The sequence below is a fragment of the Lithobates pipiens genome, unplaced genomic scaffold (assembly GCF_037356315.1).
Source record: "Lithobates pipiens isolate NorthernLeopardFrog02 unplaced genomic scaffold, aLitPip1_a1.2 Scaffold_28, whole genome shotgun sequence".
In the NCBI taxonomy this organism is placed as follows: Eukaryota; Metazoa; Chordata; class Amphibia; order Anura; family Ranidae; genus Lithobates; species Lithobates pipiens.
Window position 1 is genome coordinate 31,738,298 of NW_027507789.1, and position 16,872 is coordinate 31,755,169.

General features: G+C 47.3%; 1 protein-coding gene across 1 annotated transcript in view; it reads right to left on the reverse strand.

The window, feature by feature from the left end:
* Nucleotides 1-14,096, reverse strand: part of LOC143935281 (bactericidal permeability-increasing protein-like) — an 86,476-nt gene extending 72,380 nt beyond the window's left edge. Inside the window, exon 1 of the mRNA XM_077459028.1 lies at nucleotides 13,930-14,096. The gene's annotated coding sequence lies outside the window, so the exon portion shown is untranslated. The remainder of the gene's footprint in view (nucleotides 1-13,929) is intronic.
* Nucleotides 14,097-16,872: the final 2,776 nt, after the last annotated feature.

A 16,872-nucleotide genomic window follows, 5' to 3' on the forward strand; every position in this document is an offset into this window, starting at 1 on the left:
GTATTCTCGGAGGGGGCAATTGACCCGTTGCCCCCCCCCTGGATCCGCCCCTGCTACATTTCCTGCAGGGTCCTATTTAGCTACCCTTTCATGCGTGCTCCCAGAAGGCAGACAGAGATGACTAGCACAGATTCGATTTATGGGACATGCAGTCCCAAGTTAGGGGATTAGGTAGACTTTCCTTAAAGTTAAGAGTGCACACTCCCTGACGGGAAGTTCAAGGACGTGGTGCATAGGAAGCCAAGTCGTGTTAACCACAAAATGTAAGTGTGTCTAGACATTTTTTAAGCAAACTTTTATTGTCCTCTGCCCCGTCGGTCTATATAGATGCAATTCTGATTACAATTGTAAGGTATTAGTACCTCTTTAAAGTAAATTATGAACTTTATTTCATGCAAGTTTCATATCATGGTCACACACTGTTTGGCCGCGTACACACGGGCGGACTGTTCGCTCAACTTTGTCCGCTGAACAGTGTTTCAGCGGACAGTCCGCTCGTGTGTGGGGCTTCAGCGGACAGTTTCAGCGGACAGTTTGACGAACAAAGTTTTTCGGAAATTCCGAAAAACTGTCCGCTGAAACTTGGTTTGAGCGGACAGTCCGCCCGTGTGTAGGCCACTTTCGAAATGAGCAAACTGTTCCCGCTCGGAGGAAAGTCTGCTCATTTCGAGCGCGTCTCCAGGTAGGCGGGGCCCGCGAAGGAGACGTCGCGGGCCCCGCCGCCTGGTATGGACTTAAAGGGGAACCCCAACGCCGAAAAAAATCGGCGTGGGGGTCCCCCCAAAGTCCACAACAGACCCTTGTGCGAGCACGCTACCCGGCCGGCCAGGAAAGGGGGGCGAGCAAGCGCGCCCCCCCTCCCGAGCCGTACCAGGCCGCGTGCCCTCAACATGGGGGGTGCCTTGGGGAAGGGGGGGCCGCGCGGCCCCCCCACCCCAAAGCACCTTGTCCCCGTGTTGATGAGGACAAGGGCCTCTTCCCGACAACCCTGGCCGTTGGTTGTCGGGGTCTGCGGGCGGGGGGCTTATCGGAATCCGGGAGCCCCCTTTAATAAGGGGGGCCCTCGGATACCGGCCCCCCACCCTATGTGAATGAGTATGGGGTACAATGTACCCCTACCCATTCACCTGTAAAATAAAAGTACCCAAAAAAAAAAACACAACACACGAGATAAAATATTTTATTGCACAGCTCCGGGGGTCTTCCGTCTTCGGGGGTCTTCTCGCCGGACTCCTCCGCTATCTTCTTGTAGCTCTTTTGCTAGCGGAGGAGTCCGGCTTTCTTCCTCCCCTCCGCCGGCCTCTTCTCCCGACTTCGGGGGTCTTGTCCCCCTCTTCGGTTCTTCTGCCGGGCCACCGCTCCTTCTTATAGCTCTTTTGCAGGCGGTGGCCCGGTCTTCTGTCGCCGCCGCCTTCCGTTCTTCTGCCGGGCCACCGCGCCTTCTTATAGCTCTTTTAGAGGCGGTGGCCCGGTCTTCTGTCGCCGCTGTCGCCTTCCGGTCGCCTTCCGTTCTTCTTGTTGCTCTTCTTCTTCTTCTTCTCCAGGAGATGTTGACACGTCGCTCTCTCCGGCCGGAATGCCAGAGCCGCGCTGTGCCGCCACTTATATAGTGACAATGGGGTGGTGTCACATGGTATATGTCACATGGGTTGGTCACATGGTGACCCCGCCCCCTTACGATGTCATAGTCCCCATGTGACATCAACCCATGTGACCAACCCATGTGACATATACCATGTGACACCGCCCCATTGTCACTATATAAGTGGCCGCGCAGCGCGGCTCTGGCATTCCGGCCGGAGAGAGCGACGTGTCAACATCTCCTGGAGAAGAAGAAGAAGAACAAGAAGAAGAACGGAAGGCGACCGGAAGGCGACAGCGGCGACAGAAGACCGGGCCACCGCCTCTAAAAGAGCTATAAGAAGGCGCGGTGGCCCGGCAGAAGAACCGAAGAGGGGGACAAGACCCCCGAAGTCGGGAGAAGAGGCCGGCGGCGGGGAGGAAGAAAGCCGGACTCCTCCGCTAGCAAAAGAGCTACAAGAAGATAGCGGAGGAGTCCGGCGAGAAGACCCCCGAAGACGGAAGAGCCCCGGAGCTGTGCAATAAAATATTTTATCTCGTGTGTTGTGTTTTTTTTTGGGTACTTTTATTTTACAGGTGAATGGGTAGGGGTACATTGTACCCCATACTCATTCACATAGGGTGGGGGGGCCAGTATCCGGGGGCCCCCTTATTAAAGGGGGCTCCCGGATTCCGATAAGCCCCCCGCCCGCAGACCCCGACAACCAACGGCCAGGGTTGTCGGGAAGAGGCACTTGTCCTCATCAACATGGGGACAAGGTGCTTTGGGGTAGGGGGGCCGCGTGGCCCCCCCTTCCCCAAGGCACCCCCCATGTTGAGGGCACGCGGCCTGGTACAGCTCGGGAGGGGGGGCGCGCTCGCTCGCCCCCCTTTCCTGGCCGGCCGGGTAGCGTGCTCGGACAAGGGTCTGTTGTGGACTTTGGGGGGACCCCCACGCCGATTTTTTTCGGCGTTGGGGTTCCCCTTTAAGTCCATACCAGGCGGCGGGGCCCGCGACGTCTCCTTCGCGGGCCCCGCCTACCTGCACACGCGCTCGAAATGAGCGGACTGTTGCCTCGTGTGTGGGCGAGTCCGTTCATTTCAAAAGTTGCGCGGACTTAGTACGACGAACAAAGTTTGCCGTATTTGTCCGCTCAAAAAGTGCCGTGTGTGGGCGTGCTCGTTCATTCAAAAGTTTGAGCGGACTGTTTGACGAACTTAGTTTGTACGCGGCCTTTCTTTGTGTCAAGCAAATGGTAGTCTAGCTTGAATGCTGTAAAATTAGGATTTGTGTTCCAGTAGATTCATACAGTAGCATGGCGTACCCAGTCTTTTGTTACAAATCCAATGTTACAAATACACAGATTGCCAATAATGACAATGACAGCAATTTGCACAGCCGAGCCAACCTTCTGCAGTACAACTGCAGCGGCTAGTCGGCAAGAACTGAAAGCTGATTCGTTTCTATGCAGAATTGCAACCAATTTTGCACTCTCCAGTTTTAGTAAACCAACCCTAATAATTCTGGGGCCATCATTCACTCTAAACTGATAACCTCCAAAGGCTTTTAAAGCATTGGCTTTGGACATTTTGAGATATCAAAGTTTCACAAGCTCTAAACATTTTTAGGCTTGATATGTTGGGTATCTATTTGCTTGATGCCAAAAAATTGGGTAATATATTGTGTGCCCTGAAATTAGCTTTAGTGTATCTTTCGGTGAAAATATGCATTCGATGGATTGTGGTTTGTAATTGGGGACAGCAGTCCTTTATTCACAACAGGTAACAATTCCATAAAAATGACCACCAGATCAGCATACAAACTACTGGCAAGTGTTAGGGGTATTTGGATGTCTATTAGCCTTAAGGGTTAATTGGGATTCCCCCCTGTTCCCAGTTGCTCCCCACCGACTAAAGGACATTTCCAAGTGAAGTATTCCATACCTCCTCCAAGGGACCAAACTTTTGGAAGAAAAATCCACAATTAACCAAAGGAAAGCTCCATACCAACAGAAGGGCCTCCTTTTTATAACCAGCTCAACTCATCCACAGTCCCTCAAAGACCCTCTGACCAGCCAAGATGCTGTGACAATTGTTCAGCCCTCAGTCTTGTTTGTACAATTTCAAAGTGAATGGGAAGGTAGGACAACTATTTCCTCATTTGACTTTCCTGGAACTACCTTTAAAGTATAATTAAAGGCAAAACTTGTTTTTTAGTTTTGGATAGAACAGAGAGTGATTAGAACACCTGCCAGTTTTTTATAGCTGTATGTGCCCCCATTACATAGATTCAACCTTCCTATTTGTCCTGTTTACCATTATCATTGAAAATGAAAGTAAAAGGAAATCACAAATTTTTGGTTGTCCAGAGAAACGTAATAGAGGGGAAATCTTCCAATGGAGAACCTAGTTCTGGTGACCTGCAGGTTCCCAAATAATTCCCTTAATTTGCAGGGATTTCCTCTCACTTCCTGGTTGGCTACAACCGGGAGTCAAGTCCTGGGGAAAAAAGTGTGGGAACTCACACCCAAGATTCACTCCCCCACCAAAAAATAAATAAATGATACGCTCATATGCACGAACACTTCAAAAGTGGTATTTTTCATCCAATTTTCGCATTGTGTGTATGAAGCTTAACTGTTAGTACATAAAAAAACAATCCTCAATAAATATAAATATGGTAATTCTCTGAATAATCAGCATTCATTCAATTGTGCTTTCATGCAAATGTGAACATCATGTTCTGATCTTTATTGGGGAATTTTATTTTGTGTATAGAGTGTTTATGTGGTGAGTTTACACTTTTCATTGAACAGAGTTTGGATAACACAGGGTTAAACGGAAAGGTTGTAAATGAACTGCACATTATCTGGGCAGAATGCTTGGGGAGATAGCGATGTGTTCCTGCTTAGGAGATGTATGTTAGCTTGGGGGGCTGCAAACTCTGCAGGGCTCCAATACACACTCGCTGCTATTCCAACCCTTCACATATTTCCACATAAACTTCCCTCCTGGCATTAAACTTTGCCAGGTATTGTGCTCAGCTTACCACCCCAAACTGATGTTCCTCCCTCAGCTCACCTCTTTCCCTGCATGTCCTGTGAGTAGAATAGCTGATCTACCCATCAGCTAGACCTAGACCTGATCTACCCATCAGCTAGCTGTGATTGGCAGGTAGATGGAAGCGGAAACTGTCATGGGGCCCCCTACTGGCAATGCCTGAATGGTCAGGTGTGCGGCACTTACTATTGCGAGCTGTGTCGTTGGCTGCTGGTGTAGCACATGCCACACAGCTTGCATAATTCAAAGTCTTGCAGGACATGGCTGCTAATGGCAATCGAGTTCCTGTTGTGAAAAAAGTACAGGAACTCCGTTCCCATGCGTTCCCGCAGGACTTGAGCCCTGGTACAACCCTCCCTTGCTCTATCCAAAATAAAAAAAGTTTTTCCTATAGTTCTACTTTAAGCAGTCCTGAAGTTCCTGCCTCTGCAGCTCCACCTTACCACCTGACAGTCAACTGTCGCTCAGGTAACCCCATATATCAGAACACTAGCTCTTTACACATTAATCCTTACAGGGCTTATGCTTGTAAGCCTTGAAGTACAGTCAGGACCAACAATAGAGGGATAGAGGCAATTCTGCTGTTCTTGGCCCCATCAGTTCAGTCCTTTCGGCAGCCCCAGTTCAGCATCCATGGATCGGTTTGTGTACCCCTACTTGCTAAGACTGGAGCCACAGAGAGTTCACTCAAGTTGGGTAGCTGGGCATGGTTCCAGGGGAGGAGTGCACCAATCAGTCAATTTAGCCAAAGAAAGTTTTGTAAGGGGTCCTGTTAGATAGGCTGTATGGGGCCCAATGATGGTGGTCCTGTTTTTCGTATATTGCTTATATTTTCCAGTCTTTATTTGGCCACACATTAAACACTTATAACATTTGTGGCAAATTACGTATAAGAAACATGTGAATGCCAGGTTTAAAAATGTTTCATTGAAGATATCACACCAAATGAAACCAACTCAGACCTAATTATGCACTTCCTGTAACAGGTAATTATTGTCATTATTATTCAATGAAATTATATGTTCTCATTTGATATGTTTAATTCAACGTTATGAGGGTGATTAGGACCAATAAAGCATTCCATAATAAAGAATTTATGTCTAAAATGAACACATGCCCTGGAAGCATTATTTAATGTATCCATATCCATATAATAATTTAATATTGAATAAAAAGCAGAGACAACGTGCTCTTATTGGGATCCATGTCAACTGGGTAACTTTACTGTTGTCTTATAACGTACAGAGTAAGTAGTGTTTGTTTTTAGAGAGATATGAGGCTCACGTGTCCGTATGACGCTGGTTACAGAGAACCGCACGCGTTGGGAGGAGCCTCACGCTTAACGTTATTACACAAGTCAGCCTGACCGCTTGTACCTGCTGGTTGTTTGTAACACATGCTGTGTAATTCCTTTAAAATTGTAAGAGCAATTTTATAATTTTATTAAAATCTTGGTGAAATTGGATTTGCCTCTGTACTTTAACCACTTGCTTACTGGGCACTTAAACTCCCCTCCTGCCCAGACCAATTTTCAGCTTTCAGCACTGACGCAATTTGAATGACAATTGCATGGTCATACAACATTGTACTCAAATTAAATTTTTAACAATTTTTTCACACAAATAGAGCTTTCCTTTGGTGGTATTTAATCACCATTTGGGTTTTTATTTTTTGCTAAACAAACAAAAAAAAACAGACATTTTTTAAAAAAAACAAACAAAACATGTTTCATAGTTTGTTATAATATTTTGCAAACAGGTAATTTTTCTCTTTCATTGATATTCACTGGTGAGGCTGCACTGATGGGCACTGATGAGCTGCACTAATGGCCACTGATGGGCACTTATGGGGTGCACTGATGGGCACAGATAAGGCAAGACTGATAGGCACAGATAAGGCGACACTAATAGGCACAGATAAGGCGACACTGATAGGCAAAGTTAAGATGTCACTGATGGAAACTGATAAGATGGCACTGATGGGCCCTGATGGGTGGCAGTGATGGGTGGCACTGATGGGTGGCATTGATGGGTGGCACTGACAGATGGCACTGATAGGCACTGATGGGCAATGATAGGTGGCACTGATGGGCACTGGTAGGTGGTATAGATAGGCAGCACTGGTAATGACGCACTGATTCCTTTATAGACGGCACTGTGGGCACTAATAGTCAGCACTGTGGGTGGCACTGTGAGGTGGCACTGAGGGCACTGATAGGTGGCATTCTAAGGTGACACTGTGGGCACTGATGGGTGGTACTGTAGGCACTGGAAGGTGACACTGGTGGGCACTAGTAGGTGGCACTGGCGGGCATTAGTGGTATCTTCACGATCAGGACCGATGTCCCTCTTGCCAGCGCTGGTGATCGGCTTTGAAATAGGGCAGCTTTATGTGCACCACCTTACAGAAGGATCCAACAAAAGCTGGCTAATATTGACAATTAGGAGCCAGGTACCCCTATAGTCATCTCCAGGGGTATCCCTTTGCCAGGAACGCATTCACCCAACCACTTTTATGGATGTATGTGTAGTGTGCACACGAGGACCTTTATTTATTTAGGAGGGTTAATTAATACTGATACGGTTAACCCTGTTTGCACCAGTTATAATGTGGTTTAGCATCACTATAGTTTAGTTGATTGCAATCTTATGGGTCAGTTTTTACATTATTTAGTACAGCATATTTAAGCCTGTTCAATTACCTGTATATTAGTTCATGCATTGTTTAAGGGCATTGCCATAATACATCCCTTTTTGACAACTAATGTATAACATATATATATGTCAGTGGGGACTAGGGATGAGCCGAACACCCCCCGGTTCGGTTCGCACCAGAACTTTGGAACGGACCGAAAATTTGTACGAACTTTAGAACCCCATTGAAGTCTATGGGACTCGAACGTTCGAAATTAAAAGTGCTAATTTTAATGACTAATATGCAAGATACTGTCCTAAAAAGGGTTTGGGGACCTGGCTCCTGCCCCAGGGGACATGGGTCAATGCCCAAAATGTTTTTAAAAATGTCCGTTTTGGCGGGAGCACTGATTTTAATGATGATTAAAGTGAAAAAAAAGTGAAATATTCCTTTAAATATCGTGCCTGAGGGGTGTCTATAGTATGCCTGTGAAGTGCCACGTGTTTCCCGTGTTTAGAACAGTCCCTGCACAAAATGACATTTAACGGAAAAAAAGTCATTTCAAACTGCTTGCGTTTTTAACCACTTAAGGACCGCCGCATGTAAATATACGGCGGCACAATGGCACCGACAGGCACAAGCACGTACATGTACGTGCTTGCCTTCCAGCGGGTGGGGGTCCGATCGGACCCCCTCCCGCTGGCTGCGGCGGTCCGTTTCGCTTCAGGAGCGATCCAGGATGAGGGGATGGCCGTTGGTTTCTGGCCATCCCCTCTCGATCGCTCCTGGCGAATGAGAAACTTCCCCCGCCTGTGTAGTGTATACACAGGCAGGGAGGAAGTGATGTCATTCTGCTCGGGCGGTCTTTTTGACCGGACTGCGAGCAGAACACATTGTAAGTGTGCACCAACACTACACTGACATGTAGGTACACAAAGGCACACTGTCAACCCCCCGATCACCCCCAGCCCCCCTCCCAGTCACAGTGTCACTGATTGCAGTGATCACTAAGGACAACATGATCCGCAGCTACCTCCTCCCAGCCACGTAAAAGTCCACGGGTTTCTTGGGACTGTAAATCATCCCTACAAGACTGCTGCTGCTGCTGATGCTGAGTGCCAGCCTCCACCTCCATGCTGACACAACCATCCTCCTCCTCCTCCTCATCCTCTTCCTGTGTGATGGGTGGCACAGCAGGAACACTGTCTGGATAAAGAGGGCCTTGAGAGGCAAGGAAGTCCTCCTCTTCTGGCCTCCGTTCTGCCTCAAGTGCCCTGTCCATTATTCCACGTGGTGTGGTGAGAAAAAACTGAGCTCCCCTGACCCTGTCCTGGTGCCGTAGTCGCACAGGTACTCATTGATGGCCCTCTGCTGCATGTGCAGCCACTGCAGCATGGCCAACGTTGAGTTCCACCTGATGGGCATGTCACGTATAAGGCGGTTCTTGGGCAGGTTCAACTCCTTTTGGAGCTCAGCCAGCCGAGCACAGGCATTAAATGATTGGCGGAAATGCACACAGACATTCCTGGCCTGCTTCAGGACATCCTGTAAGCCCGGGTACCTACCCAAGAACCGCTGCACCACCAGGTTAAGGACGTGAGCCACAAGGGGCACATGGGTCAGTTGTCCCTGTCGGAGGGCGGAGAGAAGGTTGGTGCCATTGTCGCAAACCACCATTCCTGGATTAAGCTGGCGTGGCGTCAACCACCTCTCGACCTGCCCCTGCAGAGCTGACAAAATATCTGCCCCAGTGTGGCTCCTGTCCCCCAAACAAACCAGCGCAAGCACGGCATAGCATTGTTTTGCCTGCGTACTTGCGTAGCCCCCGGAACGCCTACGGAGCACCGCTGGTTCTGAGGACAGAGCACTGGAAGAGGCCATGGAGGAAGAAGAAGAGGAGGGGGTGGAGGAGAGAGGTGTGTCACAACCAATAGTAGCATTTTGGAGGCGTGGTGGAGGAACAACCTCCAACACTACTGCACCTTGTCCTGCATCCTTCCCAGCTGCCAGAAGAGTGACCCAATGAGCCGTGAAAGACAGGTAACGTCCCTGTCCATGCCTGCTGGACCATGAGTCAGCGGTAATATGCACCTTACCGCTGACCGCCCTGTCCAGCGAGGCAAGCACATTGCCTTCCACATGCCGGTAGAGAGCTGGAATCTCCTTCCGTGAGAAAAAGTGGCGTTTGGGGACCTGCCACTGAGGAACCGCACATTGTACAAACTCACGGAAGGGGGCCGAGTCTACCAACTGAAAAGGCAGCAGTTGAAGTGCTAGAAATTTAGCCAAGCTAGCATTCAACCGCTGGGCATGTGGATGGCTGGGAGTGAACTTCTTTCGACGGTCTAGCAGCTGGTGCAGGGACATTTGCCTGCTATAATCTGACGTGGGTGTACTGCTAGCAGAGTGCCCGGAAACACTTGGCTGTGACACACCTAATTCTACACCTTCATTCCTCTCAGAGCAGGTTTCAGAGAGGACTGAAGATCTAGTGGGGTTGGACATCCAAGCTGATGAGGAGCAAGGAGAGATTCGCTTTGTTCTTTGGTGTGGGTCTTTGAGGTACGCTTGCCAACGAGCTGCATGGCAGGTCAACATATGTCTGGTCAAGCATGTGGTGCCCAAGCGGCTGATGTTTTGGCCACGCGAGATACGCTTGAGACATATGTTGCAAATAGCAGCGGTGCGATCTGATGCACTTGTCTCAAAAAAGGCCCACACCAAAGTACTTTTAGAATAACGCACAGAGGCAGCGCCCTGCACAGGTGGAGCTCTGTGGTGTGATTCAGTCGGTGTGCTGCCCCTAAGCTAGCCCCCGGAGGGCATCCTGCCTCGTTGGACATGTGCCTCCTCCTCCTCCTCCTCTTCCTCTTTCCTACCAGGCACCCACGTGGAGTCAGTGCCCTCATCATCCCCTCCCTCTTCATCGCTGGAGCAAACCTGGCAGTATGCTGCAGCTTGTGGAACACGACTGCCAGATTGCTCTCCTTCTTGAGCATCCCCTCTCTCTGCGCTCACGCTACTGCCTTCCTCTAGCTGAGTATCATCATCAGAGCCTACAAAACACTGGGCATCCTCCTGGAGCATGTACCCAACACTGTGCTCAAAGAGTTCAGGAGACTCCTCAGGAGGACGTGGTGGGTCTAGGGAAGGAGTCACTGGTGATGACATTGAGAGGAGGGAAGACGATGCGTTGGCAGCTGCTTTGCTAGCACCCTGAGTCTGGGTGAGAGAGGATGAGGAGGATGAAGAGGGCTTGGTCATCCACTCTACCAAGTCTTCGGCATGTTGCGGCTCAACATGTTCAGCTGCCGAAAAGAAGGACAAGCGTGTCCCATGGCCACGTGCTGATGATGACGATGCACCGTGTCCACGACCAGCACTGTTGTCTCTAGACACAGAGCCTGCTTGCCCTCTTTTATCGGCTCGCGCCTGTCTGCCTCTCTTTGTTAGCCTTCCAGACATGGTAATGGCCTGAAGGGAGATGGGAAAACCAGCAATTGGGTAGTGTATATTGTGCTGGAGGCACACAACACCCACTAACTCCTGCAGATGGCAGATGGCTCAATTAGAGAAGAGCTATATAGGTGGATATAACGGTGTATACTGCAGTCAGGGCACGCAGACAGCATGCACAATCTCCTACAACTGACTGCAAGCTCTATTAAAAAAGAGCAATATAGCTAGCTATATAGGTGGATATAACGATGTATACTGTAGTCAGGGCACGCACAATCTCCTACAACTGACTGCAAGCTCTATTAAAAAAGAGCAATATAGCTAGCTATATAGGTGGATATAACGGTGTATACTGCGGTCAGGGCACGCAGACAGCACGAACAATCTCCTACAACTGACTGCAAGCTCTATTAAAAAAGAGCAATATAGCTAGCTATATAGGTGGATATAACGGTGTATACTGCGGTCAGGGCACGCAGACAGCACGCACAATCTCCTATAACTGACTGCAAGCTCTATTAAAAAAGAGCAATATAGCTAGCTATATAGGTGGATATAACGGTGTATACTGCGGTCAGGGCACACAGACAACACCCATTACAGAAGAGCAAGAACGCAAAATCGGCCGATAACGAACGGTGTATACTGTGTTGAAGGTACACAGGACACCCACTAACTCCTACAGACGCCAACACACTACACAAGACCGCTGCGCTGGCGGCCTTATATAGTGTGGCGCGTGTACTACACAGCCAGAGCTATGATTGGCCACAGGCATCCTGCCTGTGGCCAATCATGGCTCTCCTCGCTGCCGGCGCTGTGATTGGCCAAGCATGCAGGGTCACAGTGCATGCTTGGCCAATCATGAGCCAGCAATGCACTGCGATGGCGCAATGCATTGTGGGCCGTGAGCGCCACACGAATTTGGCGCGAACGGCCCATAACGTTCAGTATTCGCCGAACGGGCGAACAAACGTTCGACTCGAACACGAAGCTCATCCCTAGTGGGGACAAAGCAGCTTAAAGAGTCATGTTAGAACAAAGAACCCATCATATCCAGTAGCTCCTGCGAGCGTCTATTATTAGAGTTCATGTACATTTTAAAGTGATTGTAAAGTCTCTTTTTTTTCTATTAAAATAACAAACATGTTATACTTACCTGCTCTGTGCAGTGGTTTTGCACAGAGCAGCCCAGATCCTCTTCTTCTGGGTATCCGTGCAGGCATGGAGACGTGGTTTGGCCCCACCCCTCTCTCTCCTGATTGGCTAACTGAGTTTGATTGACAGCAGCAGGTGCCAATGGCGCTGCTGCTATGTCTCAGCCAATCAGGAGGATGGCCAAGGCACTCGTGGCCATTGCTGGATTGAGCTGGGGCTCAGGTAAGTATTAGGGGTGCTGGGTGGACTGCTACACACAGAAGTTTTTTTTTATCTCAATGCATAGAATGCATTGAGATAAAAAAAAATCCTTCTGCCTTTACACTCACTTTAAATGTCCCCAGTGCAAACAGATCCCCAAACTCAAACACTGTTGTCACTCACCATTTAGGTATAAGTTGTCGCTTTTCCTTTGCTTAAATATTAGAACTATTTTAAGGATCCCTCTACATCAGCATTTCTCAACCTATATTCAATCGTGCCAATCTTTAAAAGTATGTAAAATGTCAATGCACCCCAATCTAAAAAAAAACACATAACTATTAATGATAAATTTAAATGTTAAATATTGATGGGAAACCAGAGTCTGGAACGATGCACACAACCACCTTGGTGAAGCTTTCTTTCTATCAGAGGTCTCCTCATCACATATGACATCAGAGCTCCTCCCCTTTACATGAGAGTCAGAGATCCCCCTTCCTCATCCCTTATCACATCAAAGGCCCCCCTACACATAAGGAGCACCGTATCCCAGAGTCAGATGACCCCCCCCCCCCATTACATAGGAGTCCTCCCACACGAGAGCCTCCCATCACATCAGAGTTTTCCCCATCACAGAGTCCTCACATTCATTTCTGATCCAGGCAGGGCCGTCTTTAATACTGATTGGGCCCTGGGCAAAAATTTGCTTAGGGCCCCCCTCCCCCCATGCAATTTCGCTCTCCACCTTCTCTGAGACATACAATAAATAGCAGCTAGACTTAAAATCAGTTTACTGTATCAGATCAGGCAGCGATTGCGATTGGTTGTGATTGCGATATGGTTGCCAGAGGTTACAGCATATCATTACTGCTTACTGACTGGTTGCTAGAGGTTACATCACTCCTTAAGGCTCACTAATTAGTTGCTAGAGGTTACAGCACATGATTTTGGCTTGTTGATTGGCTGCTAGAGATTACTGTAAAGTAATACTGCTCACTGGTTGCTGTAGGTTACAGCACATCATCTCCTCACTGCAGGGGGCATAATATACATATGAATGCTGCCTTATTTACATAGCAATGCCGTTGGCCTCAGCTATTTACATATGCATGCCACTGCTATTTACATATGAATGCTGGTTATTTACATGTAAACACAGGGTCAGCAGGTGAGTCGTCTGTACACAACAACAGGACTAAAACCTCAAGGGACAAGGGAATGTAAACTGGGATAGTTGGCAAGTATGAGGCAGCTACTTTGGGCCCCACAACAATGACAGGGCCCTGGGCAGCTGCCCCTTTTGCCCTACCTTAAAGATGGCCCTGGATCCAGGGAAACTGAGTCTCATGCTTTCTGCACCCTGAAGGAACCCTAATGGCAGGAACCCAAGTTGTTGCGGCACCCTGGTTGAGAAAAACTGTTCAACAGATATGGCAAACAGGTTTACAAATTAATATTGATATGAAACCATAATAAAATAATGAAAAATATACGTGCAAATATAATAATAAAGCACACTAGAAAGTAAAGAGCAGAAAGAAAAAAGTGAACAGTTCAACAAGGGTTATTGTAGGCAGGGTAGGACAAAAACCAGGGGTACATATAGAAATATGCCGTGCCAACAAAGATACAGGGTAAAATGGATTCAAGCTATACAGTATGACCAAAACGTAGGGAGGAAGGCAATATACCAGGTCAACCGAAAGCATTAGCATAGATTATTATTGTCTTTGGTGTGCCGTGACATTATATGAAATTTGGTACAATTAAATCAAGAAACTGGATCTTTGAAAAAAGCTGGAACATGTTGCAAGCATTATTTTGCCGCGCCCATCACTCAGCCTTGTCATAACTCACCTCTCATCAAACTTCTTAGTACTGGAAATGGCAGGAAAGTCACCTTTTCAACAGGATGATTCAGCTTCTCCTTTTATACTGACATAGCCCCATTCTGAGGCTGCGATTACATTGACAAGGGATTAGGGAAGGTGGTTTCATGGAAAAGGATAATACAGACTGAGAAGAAAAATATCTGGCCAGAGATAAAAGCTTTTCACTAAAGACAGATAAACCTCAGTATGGGTTTCCTGCACTGGTGTTTTTACAGATGTCTTAAAGGTACACCTGACATATAAAAACAGTATTAAGAAAATTCTACCAATGAGGCATAGGAATTTCCTTAACCACTTCAGCCCCGGGAAGATTTGGCTGCTCAATGACCAGGCCATTTTTCACGATACGGCACTGCGTCGCTTTAACTGACAATTGCACGGTTGTGCGACACTGTACCCAAACAAAATTGACGTATTTTTTTCCCCACAATTAGAGCTTTCTTGTATTTGATTGCCTGTGCGGTTTTTATTTTTTGCGCTATAAACAAAAGAAGAGCGACAATTTAGAAAAAAAACTGAATGATCTTTTACTTTTTGTAATAATAAATATCCCACATTTTTTTTATCAAAAAAAAGATTTTTTCCTCAGTTTAGGCCGATATGTATTCGTCTACATATTCTTGGTAAAAAATCACAATAAGCGTATATAAAATGGTTTGCTCAAAAGTCATAGCGTCTACAAAATAGGGCATAGATTTATGGCATTATTATTATTATTATTTTTTACTAGTAATGGCGGTGATGTGCGATTTTCATTGGGACTGCGATGTTGTGGTGGACGTATCAGACACCTTTGACACATTTTTGGGACCATTGGCAATTATACAGTGATCAGTGCTATAAAAATGCACTGATTACTGTATAAATATCACTGGCAGGGAAGGGGTTAACACTAGGGGGCGAGCAAGGGGTTAACTGTGTTCCCTAGGTGTGTTCTAACTGTAGGGGGTGATGGGACTGTTTAGGAGGAAGAGAGAACTGTATTCATACATAGTATGAACACACGATCTCTCTCTACTCCTCTGAAAGAACCGGGATCTGTGTGTATACACACACAGATCTCGGTTCTCGCTCTGTCATGAGTGATCGCGGGAGCCCGGCGGCCATCGCGCCTGCTGGGCACTTGCATCGGCTCCAGGCACACGCTGCTGGCGCCCCTAGTGGCCAAATTACAAAGCAACGTAAGATGACGTTGTTTCACCCAGCCGTGCCATTCTGCCGCAGTAAAACTGCAGCGGCTGGTCGGCAACGGTTAAACAGTGGCCTCCAAACTACAGCCTGGAGGCCATATGTGGTCCTTTGCTAGACTTTACCTGGCCTATAGGGCCCTAATATTCTCACTGATACGATACACTATTCCTTCTACTGACACCAATGATGAGGCACTATTCACTTCACTGACACCAACAGTGGGGCAAAATTCCTCCCACTGACACCAAGAATGAGGCACTATTCCTTCCACTGACATCAATGATGGGGCAATATTCCCTCAACTGATAAAAACAATGAGGCACTATTCCTCCTACTGATATAAACGATGGAACACTATTCCTTGCACCAATACCAACCATCGGGATCTCTTCTATTGACACCAATGATGTGGCACTATTCCTCTCAATGAAACCAACCGGATTCCTTTCACTAATACCAATAATAGAGCACTATTGCTTCTCCTCTTGCCCACAGGTGCCATGTAATTGTTTTACTCCCATATTTCGCCTGCTCCCCTAAAGTCTGAAAGATCGTAAAATTACCCTTTGTTTTTGTTTGGAACACCAAAAAAATTACCTTTTGTTTACAAAATTTGGAAACCCCTGCCTTAAAAGTTCAAATGCAGCTGGTGATTCAGGAAGGAGGGAGAAACAATATAGAAAGTTATACAACTGTAGGAAGCCTCCTGTCGATCCTCTATGGATCTGTGACAGTGAGGCTGGGTTCACATTTTGACCTGCTCTCTATGGATCCGGTTAACATATCTCTGGTGCGGTCCTGGTGCGGTTCCGGTGTGAATTTACACAGGAGTGCTGTGCGTCTTTTGGTCCATTTCAGGTCCAAATTCAGCCCATAATTCGGGCTGAAATCTGACCTGAAACGGTGAACCGGGACACACCGGACCCCTGCTGGGAGCCGCATGCGAAGATAGTGTAAACCCAGCCTGAATTTCATAAGGAATTTGAATATATCATGATCACTGTTAAAGTGGTTGTAAACCCTTACAAACCACGTTGACCTACAGGTAAGCCTAGATTAAGGCTTACCTGTAGGTCCAAGAAATATCTCCCAAACCTAAACGGTTTAGGAGATATTTGCCCGAAGACGGGCACCGCTGTCTACGGCGCATGCGCAGGCGCACTGAGCGTGGCATCGTCGACGAAGATGCCGCGCAATGCCGCGTGTCTCGGCTCCCCACCGAGAACATGGATGTGCCGGACTACAGGGGACAGCGGTGACTTCGCTGGCTCCTGTGTCAGGTAAGTGACATGTATGCGATGCATAGTAGTCCATTATGCTTTGCCTTTGCAGGGAATGAAAGAGGAAGTAAACTCATCAGGGTTTACTTCCTCTTTAATAAAGAAATATGTTTTATTAATTAATTATTAATTATTTATTTATTGGTGTAGAGATCACTTTTTATGTTGGCAGCTTCTCATTATTAGGTATCAAATAGGGTTATTCATTGGGTGGTGCGCATTAGTACTTCTGTTTAGATATCATGATCACTGTAATACCGTTTTTTTATATATTTGTTGCAGCTGGTCACCTACAAGTACACCATGGTAAGAAGAAGTGTTGAAAATTTCTATTTGGACACATTATACATAAATAGTGAAGACCAGACACATTATTGCCTGTTTGGATAACCCTTTAAATTGAATGCGATCCTCGCTTCACAAGGAGTCCTGATATA